The sequence below is a fragment of the Hyperolius riggenbachi genome, chromosome 1, assembly GCF_040937935.1.
Source record: "Hyperolius riggenbachi isolate aHypRig1 chromosome 1, aHypRig1.pri, whole genome shotgun sequence".
Taxonomy (NCBI): Eukaryota; Metazoa; Chordata; class Amphibia; order Anura; family Hyperoliidae; genus Hyperolius; species Hyperolius riggenbachi.
Genome location: NC_090646.1, coordinates 577,844,073 through 577,857,055, shown reverse-complemented (window position 1 = coordinate 577,857,055; position 12,983 = coordinate 577,844,073). Strand labels below are relative to the sequence as shown.

The 12,983-nt window shown below is 42.9% G+C and overlaps 1 protein-coding gene across 2 annotated transcripts in view; it reads right to left on the bottom strand.

Annotated features, from left to right (window-relative positions):
- The window catches only part of SSBP2 (single stranded DNA binding protein 2), a 247,223-nt gene that overhangs the window by 140,996 nt on the left and 93,244 nt on the right, over positions 1 to 12,983 (bottom strand). The gene's annotated exons all lie outside the window — the stretch shown is intronic.

Sequence of the window (12,983 nt, the reverse complement as noted above, 5' to 3'; positions counted from 1 at the left end):
AACAGAGAATTCACCCTGAATGGACAGAACATCATGCTGTTTCAATACTCTTGTCAAGTCTGAAGATATAAAAGGGTATCTGCAGCTGCAGGTGATTGAGCTGGGCTCACTTTTCTCTCCACCAGCTTTCTTATCTTTTGGCCACTCTGGCTGTTAGATCTCCCTCAGCTCACCCTTGACACTTTTGAGTGTTGGGTGTGGCCTGTCATCCCTTTCATCCAGAAATCTGGATCCAGAAAAATTGATGCAGAATGCAACACGCTAGTGGAAACAGGACCTAAATCCAGAGAAGTACAAAGGAAGAAGTGGAAAAAGGGAGGATCCCTGCAGCAGGTACATGTTCTGGCTAAAGAAGCAAGATACATGGTTTACTGCTCAAATATGGCTTCGAAATCAAAAAGGATATGAACATGTTTTTGCAATATAATAGATGGCGTCTTCACTCAGGGTATTTGCCAAAATAGAAAACGTGCTTTATTAGATACCACACTCATTTGCATTCACACAGCTGCACTGAACATACACTCCAAGTTCACCCACTGGTACCATTTATTGACTTCAGACAGGGGGAAGAGAAAGTTGCAAACTCTGTCAATCAATGCATCATGTCAGAAGACACTTTGGGGTGGGCTTTGGTTCAGGGGTGGATGGAGTAAGGTGGGCTGTGGGTCAGGTGCAGGTAGGATGGGCTGTGGTTCGGGTGCAGGTTGAGTGAGGTGTGCTTTGCTTTGGGTACAGGTGAGGGAGGTGGGCTGTGGTGCAGGTGCTAACTGGCTAAGGTGGGCTGCCGTTCAGGTGCAGGTGGGGTGTGCAGTAGTGCCAATGGGGTGGGTTGTGGTTCAGGTCCTAGCTGGGAGGGGTGTGCTGTGGTGTGATTCAAGTGCTTCTTGGGTGAAGTGGGCTGTGGTTAAGGCACTAGTTGGGTGAGGTAGGCTATGGTTCAGGTGCTAGTTGGGTGGGCTGTGCTGTGGTTGGGGAGCAAGTTGTGTAGGCTGTAGTGCAGGTGGGATGTGGTGGTTTGGGTGCCGCTGGGGTGGGCTGTGGTTCAGGTCCTAACTGGGTGGGGTGTGGTTGAGGTACTCGTTTGGTGCGGTGAGCTGTGGTTCAGGTGCTAGTTGGGTGAGGTGTACTCTGGTTCTGGTGCTAACAGGGTGTGCTGTGGTTCTAGTTGTAGCAGGGTTGGGTGTGCTGTGGTGTTGTTCAGGTGCTCGTTGGGTGATGTGGGCTGTGGTTCAGGTGCTAGTCGGGTGAGGAGGGCTCTATTTCAGGTGCTAATCGGGTGAGGAGGGCTGTGGTTCAGGTCCAGCTGAGGTGGGCTGTGGTTCGAGAGCTACTAGTTGTGTGGATTGTGGTTCAAGTACAGGTGGAGTAAGTATGGGCCAGGTGAGATGTGCGACTAGCCATCTGCAGAGGACTTGCAAATGTTTACAAACTAAAGGGTTACGCACTGTGCTGTGAGCAAGTCGGCACAAACAGATTCTACTGTGAAGGTTACCGTTGCGCTCACAGTAATTGGAAACATTTTACTATTCCCCCGAGTGAAGAGCTGAAATGTTTGCATCAAAAACAGCACTGGACGTCCTTTACAGGAAAAGCCAACATACTGGCCTGCCACACTGCTCTCGCTTTACATATGATAGATTCATTTTATATGGTTTATAAGAATACTCAGTATAAGTACAGTGTCAATACACAGCACTTACAACAATGTACCTCCATAACAAACATGTCAATAACCTTAAATCAAACCTATGGCAACTTTAAAGTTGCCGTTCATAATAAATCCACAGCATACACCAAGACGTAATGTCGCCATAATACTGACACCGAACACCAAATATCCATATCCAGTGTTTTATGAAGTTGTGAAAAGCTTTTTTAGGGCCCATTTACAAACACTACAATGCTAGCTTGTTGACTCGGCTATAAGGAAACAATATAAGCCATATACTGCCTGTCATTGTGACACACTGCTATACGAAGCACATATTTCACAGCGGCAGAGTTACGATACAAGCAGCAAATGGGTTAACAAATGAATGAAGACAAATATAGCCTGTAGGTACACAGAAAAAAAAAATCCCTTAAAAAAAAGCACTCTGGTTTGACAAAACATAATATAAACTAGGTCAAGGCACTTGTGGCTCGACATATGAGGGCAAAAGGTTGGCAGAACAGTTATCTTTGCTTGAGATCTATTAAAGGGAACCTGCCCTCCAAGTTTAATGTAGTAGCTGCTGAAATACTGGAATTATTACGGACGTACACATCGCTCTGCGGACTAACAGACCATTTCCACCATTATGGTGGCCTAACGTTACAATTTTTCTGTTCGATTTTATCGATTGATAATGTCGATCAAAACTGTTTTTCTTGAGGAAAAATCAATCAGAAAAGTTTAGAAAAATCAGATCAATTTTGGCAGAAATGTAATGATGTGTGGTGGGTTGTATGACAGTCATTTAACCTAATAAAATAACAATTTGTGTTGTATTGCGGCTTTTCATCCATGTGATTAATAAAGTAGCTATTATTACATTGGTGGTGTCTGCTCCAGTGGAATCTTCCTTTCAAGAATAAAGAAATTTTATTTGTCAAAGTGAGACATTAGATAAAATGTACAGTATGTATTCACTGTAACAAATGTAGTGTTGTTGATTAAAATAAATGAGGAACAGATTTTTTATTGTGAGGTAAATTTTCTAAGGTTGACTGTGTTTGTGCCATCACTGCCATGTATAAAGGCACACAAGAGCACCCCATTTATAAATTAACATACATTGAATATATATATATATATATATATATATATATATATATATATATATATATATATATATATATATATATATATTCTAGCTTTTATTTGATCGTTTATATCATGGTTATGTCAAAATCAAACGTTTGTAGTACACTGGTTAGAAGAGTCTAAATTTTAATTTTAGCGGGAAAAAAAAAATCAATTTGGACATGGACACATGGTACAACTTCCTGTCCAATCACCCGTCAATTGGACAGGTAATTGCATCATGTGTTCCCAGCAACAGAAGCCTAATTGAGATTACAATAAGTAATGAGAATCTGTCACTAATGTAAATACCCAATTGATGAATTTTGCATGAATCACAACTCCCATAGTAAAGCGCTATGAAACAGGTCTCCCTCTACAAGGACCGGCATGGTAGAGAACAGCCTCCACTAGACAGAAATTTCTGTCATATCACAGGAAGTGCTCAAGGGACTCAGTAATGACCACATCTGTGGAAGTGCCATAAGCAATCAGATCTCACATATCTGGAGTTACTATATCATCATATGAGCTACACAGGATTGCGGTTTTGCTGCATGAACAATTCCGATACCAGTAGTTATAAATTGATCATCGTAATCACCATTTTACAGATACTCAAATTGCATCCGCCACATTGAAAGTATAGGGGGGCATTGGCTTCAACGGAGAACAGTTTGTGTAGTGTAAGTAATTACATTGCCATTTCTTTTTAAATAGGCGCTTACACATGGAACAAACAGAAATTCTTTTGTTTGATACCCAGTTCCAAAAGTTTTAGTGGATAGCTCTGTATAATTGTATGTTTTCCCTGTCTGCAAGGGCTTCCTCTGTTCTCTGGACACTCCAAAAACTTGGCGTCCCTGTAAAGAAATAGTCATTGGCCTCTGAAACAAACAATTGTCGGCTTTAACAGTTTGTACAGTGTAGGCACAATAAAGCGTGCTATTCTTGCATATGATTGGTTTGTGCTGATATCCTTGGAACTCCGTCTCACACTACACCAGTGGTGTCCAACTTCAGTCGTCATTGGCAGAGTTCCTCAAATATTTTATTTTTTGATAGAGCTCAATTTAAATCCATGGGACTGAATCAGGAAAGGTGTGGGTCATCAAGTAGAATGTGTTTCTCCATTTCTGAGTCCGTCCTACATTGGCATGGATATGGACATTGAGGGCTGGAATTGGACATCACTGTGCTACTTAATCCGCATGAGAAAATTTTGAAAGACCTGGTTCCACTGGTTTGAGGTCCAGGAGTCTGCTGCGTACTCCCTTGACTTTGGACGGATCTGCGTCATTCTTTAGAGCAATAATGCATCCTTGGCATCAGGACGCCCTCTGTAAGTGGTACTGGAGCTTCCTTTTGTCATTCTGACATGGGTGGATCCTCTCTTCATTACTCCTTTTTCTTTTCATTTTTTGCTTTCTTCCCTCCCTCTCCTACAATATGAGAGGTGTATTTATGTGCCAATATCCTATATCTATTTTGAGCACACCATTGTTCTATTATAACTCAAGCACGTTTTAGGAGACAGGATGGATTGTTATAACCCTTTATACCTTGAGGACGTCTTTTGTGTATGTACTCTACCTGTAACTACATTTGAAAAATGTTAGAAAGATTCTTAAAAAAAAAAAAATTAAAATAGAATATATATTCTATTTATTTTAAACAAATTTTAATATGTATTTTCTCTTTTCCATGGACGTTTGTATGCTTTTTGTGAGGGATCCTCAGATAAAGTCCCAAAGGGTTTTTGGGAAGTGAGGAAGACATCCCCAGATTTAACACCGTGGACCTTATTCAATTGACTTTTTCTCTTACTTTTTCTCCTAAGTGATATTTTCATACAAAATTCTGACCGTTCTTTGTTCACCAACTATTTGTTACTTTTTCAATTGCAAAGTTCTGAAAAGTTATTCTAAATAGAAGATGAACAATGATCTCCTAGGAAATAATTTAGGAGAAAATGTGAATTAAATAAGGTATTTCCTTTATTTGCAAATGCCTTTGTAAAAGTTTAAAATAAAGTGCTAAATCTCTAGATTTCCAGCAATGAAGAATTGCCAATATGCCCTGGGGTTACTGTCGATTTTTTCTAAGGTGGTTTAATCCCATCCCAGGCAAAGCAGTCTTTTTCTACTGCATCACCTCATGAGAGGTTTACATTGCTTTCACGGCAGTAAAGGTGATTTTTTTGTATTATTATGTTAAATGAAGCGGCTGTCAGAACAGGGGCTGTTGTATTACACAGTATATCATTATGCTTTAGCCTGTGAACCCGGAGTTTCACTTTAAAGAATGCTGAGGAGAAAAATGATTCACAGAAGCCCTGAAGCTCAATATACCAATAAACATATATTTAAATGCACAAGAAACACTTGTTAAAGCTACAGCCTCTAACTCCCCCACTGACTTCAACTAATACATGTGCAGCCTCCAGAGATGCTTGCTGAAGGCAGTACAATTCCTTACCTTTCAGCTAATGCACGGATCATCTTCTGCTAAAATATCATACAAGGCTTCCAAACCTCAAGGCTTAGAATAATACACAAAGATCCCTAACAAGAGAAACGCATTCATCCTTAAAATGAAAATGGGATGCCTTTGTAAGCGATCAGCAGTTTATCTCTATGGAACAGTGTTATTTAATCAACATTCCACTAAGCTGCTATCCATCTCTCCTGCAACAAAAATAGCATTTCTAACCATGCATATATATTATATACACACACACGTGCATATGCCCAAATGCCTGCATCCGAAGGATTAATACCTGCTCCTGCAGACTGGCCTCACAACACAAATCTCAAAGTCAATCGGAATATTTAAGTAAATTGATCATCACTGTGGCTTCTTTATTTAACTTTATTTAACTAAACTTGAGGGCCCTTTTCCACTAGCGCGTTTGCTGAATCGGAAAGTCGCAAACCGCTAGCGATTTTACAATCGCTACAGTTTGCCTTTTAACATAGGAATCGCGGTAGGTCATTTCCACTACCGCGATTCGTTTTTTACAGGAACGCGAACGCGCGGCGGAACGATTATTGCCGCGATTTTGCTATGCAGTGCTAAAATCGCGACCGCAAACGTCGGGAAATCGTCGCAAATTTTTGTACTTTTGCGATTCAGCAATCGCTAGCGTTCAGCGTGAACGCTAGCAACTGCTAGTGGAAAAGGGCCCTAATAAAAGACCTCTGTTGCGAAAATCTTAAAAATTTAGAATACATTTAAACATATACAAATAAGAAGTACATTTCTTGCCCATCTTCTCATGGGGGGTTCTCAAGGTTTTCTTTATTATTAAAAGCACTTGGTGAATGGCAATTGCTCCATCCAACTGCCAAAAAAAGTGTGCAATAAACATTGAGGCTGGTCATCATCCTTGTATAAATCCTTTTCAGGGAATGCCTTTATAAAGAATAAAGGACATGCTGAGAATCCCCCATAAAGAGATGGACTAACCCAAAAACCTGACGGTTCTGTCAGATTTCTACTACCTACTGTAAGTGACAGCAACATAGAAGAAAAGCAATGTATAGCTCATTTTACTCCGGAAGAAATGCACTTCAAATTTTAATGTGTTTTAAAGAAAATCTGTAATGAAAAAAACAAAACTCCCCTGGGGGGTACTCACATCGTGTGGGGGAAGCCCCTGGATCCTATTGAGGCTTCCCCCGCCCTCCTCGGTCCCACGGCGGCGGCAATGTAAATATTTACCTTTTGGCTCCAGCGCAGGTGCAGTATTCGCTCTGTCGGATTTGTCGCCTGTGCGTTCCGTGGGCTGCAGGGAGACCGCCGTGGGACACAGGGAGGATGGGGGAAGCCTCAATAGGGTCCAGATGCTTCCCCCTACTGAGGTGAGTACCCCCAGGGGAACTTTTTTCAGTAAAGGTTTTCTTTAAATTTTAGATTTTCGCGACAGTTCCTCTTTAACCACTTAATGACAACCAGACTTATGAAAACATCCGTCTCGAGCCTCTTAACCTCTTGAGGACCAGTGTTAAACCCCCCCAAAGACCAGGCAATTTTTCATTAAATTGGCCACTGCAGCTTTAAGGCCAAGCTGCAGGGCCGCACAACACAGCACACAAGTGATCCCACCCCACCCCCTTTTCTCCCCACCAACAGAGCTCTCTGTTGGTGGGGTCTGATCGTTCCCCCCCCCCCCCCCCCCCTCAATGTTTGTTTGTCCGTGTTTGTTTATTTATTTTTATATTAAAAAAAACGTGTTTTTTTTTTTTTTCATTGTAAACCCCCCTCACTCCGCCAGCCAATCCCCGTGATCAGCAGTCATAGGCTTCAGCCTATGACAGCCGATCACCTCTGTGTCTCAGGAGGGGACAGCCGTGTCACACGGCTGTCCCCAGTACAGCGCTGCTGCCGATGGCAGAGCTGTACATGTAATTAGACTAACAGTCTCCCGAGCAGTTGCCGCTCAGAGACTGAAGGCTGAGCTCAGCTCCGCCCACCAAGCAGGAGATGCGCGCGCACCCTGCGTGCGATCTCCTGGAAAACAGAGCCCCCAGGATTTTACGCCGATCGGCATTAGGCGGTCCTGGGGCTGCCGCCGCGGCAACGCCCATCGGCGTGACGCGGTCGGCTACAGGTTAATGGTCCAGGACATTTTTATAAGTCAAACAGTGCTGCCGTTGCTGTGCGTGCTCCCGCGTGTGCACTTGCGTTCCTGTGCGCGTGAGATTAGTGAGAAAAAAAAAACATAGAAAAAAATACACCTTTATTTCCAAATAATATATTGTCACCTTACTTTGTACTAGGGACATAATTAAAATCTTGTGATAATAACCAGGACAAATAGATAGATGAAATGTATGGGTTTTATGTACAGTAGCAGTGTTTATATTAAAACTATAGGGGGTGAAAATGGAGAAATAGTGTATTTTTCATTTTTTCCTTGTTTTTCCCCTTTAAAATGCATAGAAAATAAAGTAATTACTAAAAACAAATATCAACCCCAAAAATCCTAATTGGTGGTGGAAAAAAAGATATAGATCATTTCATTGTGATTAGTAGTGATTAAGCGATTGGCAAATGAAAGGGATGAGTAAAAACTGCTTTGGGGTAAAGTGGCTAAAGAAGTATTTCCAGTATTAGCAGACAACAGCATGTTGTATTAGGAGGTGCCTGTACTGAGTACTGAGTAAAACTATTTAAAATAAACACATGAGGTAACTTCAAATGAACATTACATAGTTACCTTGCCATCAGTTCCTCTCAGAAGCTCACCATTTTCTTCTGACAATAATCCCTTCCAGTTCTGACAATATTTTGTCAGATCTGAAATATATCAGTTGCTGTCAGTTATAGCTGAGAGGAAAACTGATGTACCAGGTAATGTCCATGTTTCCCTATGGCTCAAGTGGGCGATGTTACAGTTTAACTGTGTGCTGACCAGAAAGCTGTTATGGGTAATGGCCATTTTCAAAATGGAGGACGGAGAATTCCCTTGATCACAGTGAACAAACAGGACGCGGGACAGGAGAAAGACACTGAGGAGTAGACTACATGGAAGGCAAGTATGACTTGTGTATGCTTATTTTGACTTTTAATTTTCAGTTCAGGTTTTCTTTAAAGGGAACCTGAACTGAGTAAAATTATTTAAAATAAATATAGGTGATGTAGCTGCAAATTGATATTACATACTTATCTCACTGTCAGTTCCTCTCAGAAGCTCACCATTTTCTTCTTACAGTGATCCCTTCCAGGTCTAACAATATTTTGTCAGATCTGAAATATACTAGTAGCTGTCAGTTATATATCATCTGCTGTCAGTTACAACTGAATGTGCAAGTTAATGTCCATGTTTCTCTATGGCTCAAGTGGGTGATATTACAGTTTACAAGTGTGCTGACCAGGAAGCTGTTATGGGGTAATGGCCATTTTCAAAATGGAGGACAGAGAATTCCATTGACCACAGTGGACAAACCGGACGCAGGAGAGGAGAAAGTGACTGATGATTAGACTACACAAAAAGGTAAGTATGACGTGTGCATGTTTATTTTGACTTTTAATTTTCAGTTCAGGTTCTCTTTAACTAAAGGACTGACAAAGGAGTTTATGGAAGGCCTTTTGGATTTGTATCAATATATTATATTTAGCATTAAAAATTAAAATTCAAGAACATTTCATTTTTATAAACACAAAATCTATAACAAATACTGCATATGGCGTTACTTTTCTTTTTGTTAGGTGTTCCATTAGCTGATTTGCGTTTTTTTTTTTTTCTTAAAGGAAAAACAAGTTTAAAAAAAAAAAAAAACAGCTTTACTTACCTGGGGCTACTTACAGCTGAAGTTCTGTCTGTTCTCATCCAAGGTCCCACTTTCACCTTCAGAAGGCCACTTACCCAGGCTGCAGGCTTCTGTGCATGTGCAGTCCGCTCCTGGCGACGGGAGCGTGCATCTGTGCATGCGCAGAAACCCAGCGGTCAGCAGAAAGTGCAAGTGGGAACCTGAAGGAGAACAGAACATCAACGAGGGGCCACAGACTTATAGGGGCTGGTGGAAGATGCCCCCAGTAAGTAAAGCGTTATTTATTTATTACATTTATTTATTTTTTTACACCCCTGCTTTCCTTTATCCTTCATTATTAATTGCATGGACATCATCACAGAATGCAGTAAATAATTCAGGATACCCACTTTTACAGAAATGTTTCTGATTTACGCATCAAAAACACTTCCTATATCTATATATTGCTGTATATTGGTACTTAGCCCCACCCTCCCAGTGATGCTTAGCGTAGGGTGATTAGATATTCGGAATTCTCCCCCTCCCCCCAGAGCATTCTGGGAGACGGGGGTACATTTTCTATTGGCTTTAGAGCACTCAAACAATCCGCACAGATCACCTGACAGGACTAAAGATAAATATTGTAAAAAAAAAAAAAAAATAAGCAATTTTATCAATTAAGTTATTTTGACAACAGTTCCTCTTTATGCATACCAATGTCTGTATTTTTATTTACCTATGACGGTCTTTCTTCCTCCTCCCTACATAACAGAATGTGTCACTCTCCTACAGCAGAGTAATGTTTCAGTGTCCCGCTCAATACCCGCAGTGCTGAACACAGAATCCACAGAATGTGACTCCATACAGCGCCACGGAAGCTAACTGGACTACATAATTCATTATTAAAAATAATAATAATAATAATAATAGCAGCATTTAGTTTAGTTCTGCAATAAATTATTCTCTGAAGAGCCAAGTCTCCAGACCACACGTGTGAAAAATTTCTATGAGATGGGAGGGAGACATTTTTCATCACATTGAATTAACATTCATAATACAGGACTGTAGGAAGATAAACAATGTTTATATGGGAGGCTAAATATACTCTGCTAAGCAATACAGTCTCTTTTGCATATAAAAATGGGGCTTTAGAAACGATGGGAGACTAGGTGGTCTTTTTACAAAAAAAAAAAAAAGGGCATCAACTGTATCAATTAGCCAATTCTCAGCTCTCGTCTTTTAGATTTGCCAAAACACTGGGCACTGATCCAGCCAGAGGGATGGCAAAATGTGAAGACTGAACCATTATTAGACATGAACAATAACAGAGATGATCTCAGCTTAGAGCACATCTTACATCAGAACACAAGACACTTGTAAATACATAAGAAAAAATAAAACATCTCGCAATTTATGACACACAAATGCTGCTAAAATCAAGAACAGATACCCGTTGGATTGCATAATAGTGGTCTTAAAAACGAAAACCACATTTTGTGCCAATGCCAGTGCTAGCAAAGGTAGGTTCTGTGGATCTGTCATTTGAGCGGGGTCTTCAAGGAGAAAAGGGGTGGGGGAGGGGGGGGGGGGAAGAATTATTTAAATAGCAAATTTCCTGAGGTAGAGGTTCTATTCTTCGCATATCCTGCTTGCATTGCTTTCCACCACTTTCTCATGTGACACATTCTGCTGGTATAGAGCAGTGTTTCTCAACATTTTAATGGTATCTACCCCTTTTAAAACCATGTACTCACCAAGTACCCCCCCCCCCCCCCCCCCAGCATAGTAAACATTATCACAAGTTCCCCTTGACAAATATATATATTTTTAATCGTAGTACATGATAATTGGTTTTAAACAATTTCCAAGCATTTACTATTGCTTATAATTAGCTAAAATACTCATTCGGTGTTGTATTAAGGGAGACTGAAGCGAGAATAAATCTCGCTTCAAACCTCAGAGTTAGCAGGGGCATGTGTGCCCCTGCTAAACCGCCGCTATCCCACGGCTAAACGGGGGTCCCTTCACCCCCAAATCCCCCTCCGTAATGCGAGGGAGCGCTTCCTGGTTGGGGCAGGGCTAACCGCCGCAGCCCTGCCCCACGCGCGTCTGTCAGCGCGTATCTCCGCCTCTCCCCCGCCCCGCTCAGTCTTCCTTCACTGAGAGGGGCGGGGGAGAGGCGGCGATGCGCCGCTGACAGATGCGACTGGAGGCAGGGCTGCAGCCGTTAGCCCTGCCTCCAGGAGCGACCAAATGCACGACCAAGTCGTGCTGGGGTGGGTTTGGGGGTGAAGGGACCCCCTTTGTGCGGTGCGATAGCGGCGGTTTAGCAGGGGCACACGTGCCCCTGCTAACTTTGAGCTCTGAAGCGAGATTTATTCTCGCTTCAGAGTCTCTTTAAAGAAGATTTAACATTTTATAAAACTCTAAATTAGTTATTCTTGGTTATGTATAGCAAGCCTGAGTACTCCCGGGAACCATCAGAAGTACCCCCGGGTTACGCGTACCACACGTTGAGAAACTAGGGTATATAGAGGATGGCGGAGGGAAAATGCACTGCACACACTGAAAAAGGCGGGAAAACAAGAGACTTGGCTGCCACTCCATTGGTCCAAATCTCTCGCTGTCTCATAGAGGGTGGCCGAGAACCATCTAGCTAGCATATGTATAAGGCTGCAGTCTACTTACACAGTGTTATCATGTAAATCTAATTTTTAAAACACATCAATAAAAAATAATTATATCTGAATGGGCTCCTAACCCGTATCCAGTAATTAGTTTAAAAAAATTGCAAAGGTTATTACTATTTATTGCCCAAAGACACTTGGTGGAACTCTCCTATAAAAGAGAACACCATGTTTTATACTTTTCAATTAAAGTGAACCCGTGGTGAAAATAAACTGATGAGCTAAACCAGGGGCGTCGCTAGCCCTATTTTGGGGGGGCCCGTGCCCCCAATCTGTCCTGGGGTGCCACGGATCTCCCGGCCGCCGCTGCCTCGCTCTGCCCTGCTGTCCCCGCTGCGCTGCCATTCAGACCCCGATCAGCGCCGGGCGACCGGATAGAGCGGGCGCTAGGACCTAGCGGACACCGCTGATATGCGGAAGTGACATCACTTCCGCATATTTGTGCCCGGCTCTGGTCGGGTCGCCCGCTGATCCTGAGGTCTGAAGCGGCAAGGTAGGTGGGGTGGGGAGCGCGCCTGCCACTCACTACCTAACGGGGGTCCCTGTCACTCACTCACTACCTAACGGGGGTCCCTGCTGTCACTCACTACCTAACGGGGGTCCCTGCTGTCACTCACTACCTAACGGGGGTCCCTGCTGTCACTCACTATTTAACTGGGGGTCCCTGCTGTCACTCACTATTTAACTGGGGGTCCCTGCTGTCACTCACTACCTAACGGGGGGTCCCTGCTGTCACTCACTACCTAACGGGGGTCCCTGCTGTCACTCACTACCTAACGGGGGTCCCTGCTGTCACTCACTATCTAAACGGTGGTCCCTGCTGTCACTCACTATTTAACTGGGGGTCCCTGCTGTCACTCACTATTTAACTGGGGGTACCTGCTGTCACTCACTACCTAACGGGGGTCCCTGCTGTCACTCACTCACTAACGGGGGTCCCTGCTGTCACTCACTACCTAATGGGGGTCCCTGCTGTCACTCACTACCTAACGGGGGTCCCTGCTGTTACTAACTATCTAAACGGGGGTCCCTGCTGTCACTATCTAAACGGGGGTCCCTGCTGTCACTATCTAAACGGGGGTCCCTGCTGTCACTATCTAAACGGGGGTCCCTGCTGTCACTCACTATTTAACTGGGGGTCCCTGCTGTCACTCACTACCTAACGGGGGTCCCTGCTGTCACTCACTATCTAAACATGGGTCTCTGCTGTCACTCACTACCCAACTGGGGGTCCCTGCTGTCACTCACTATCTA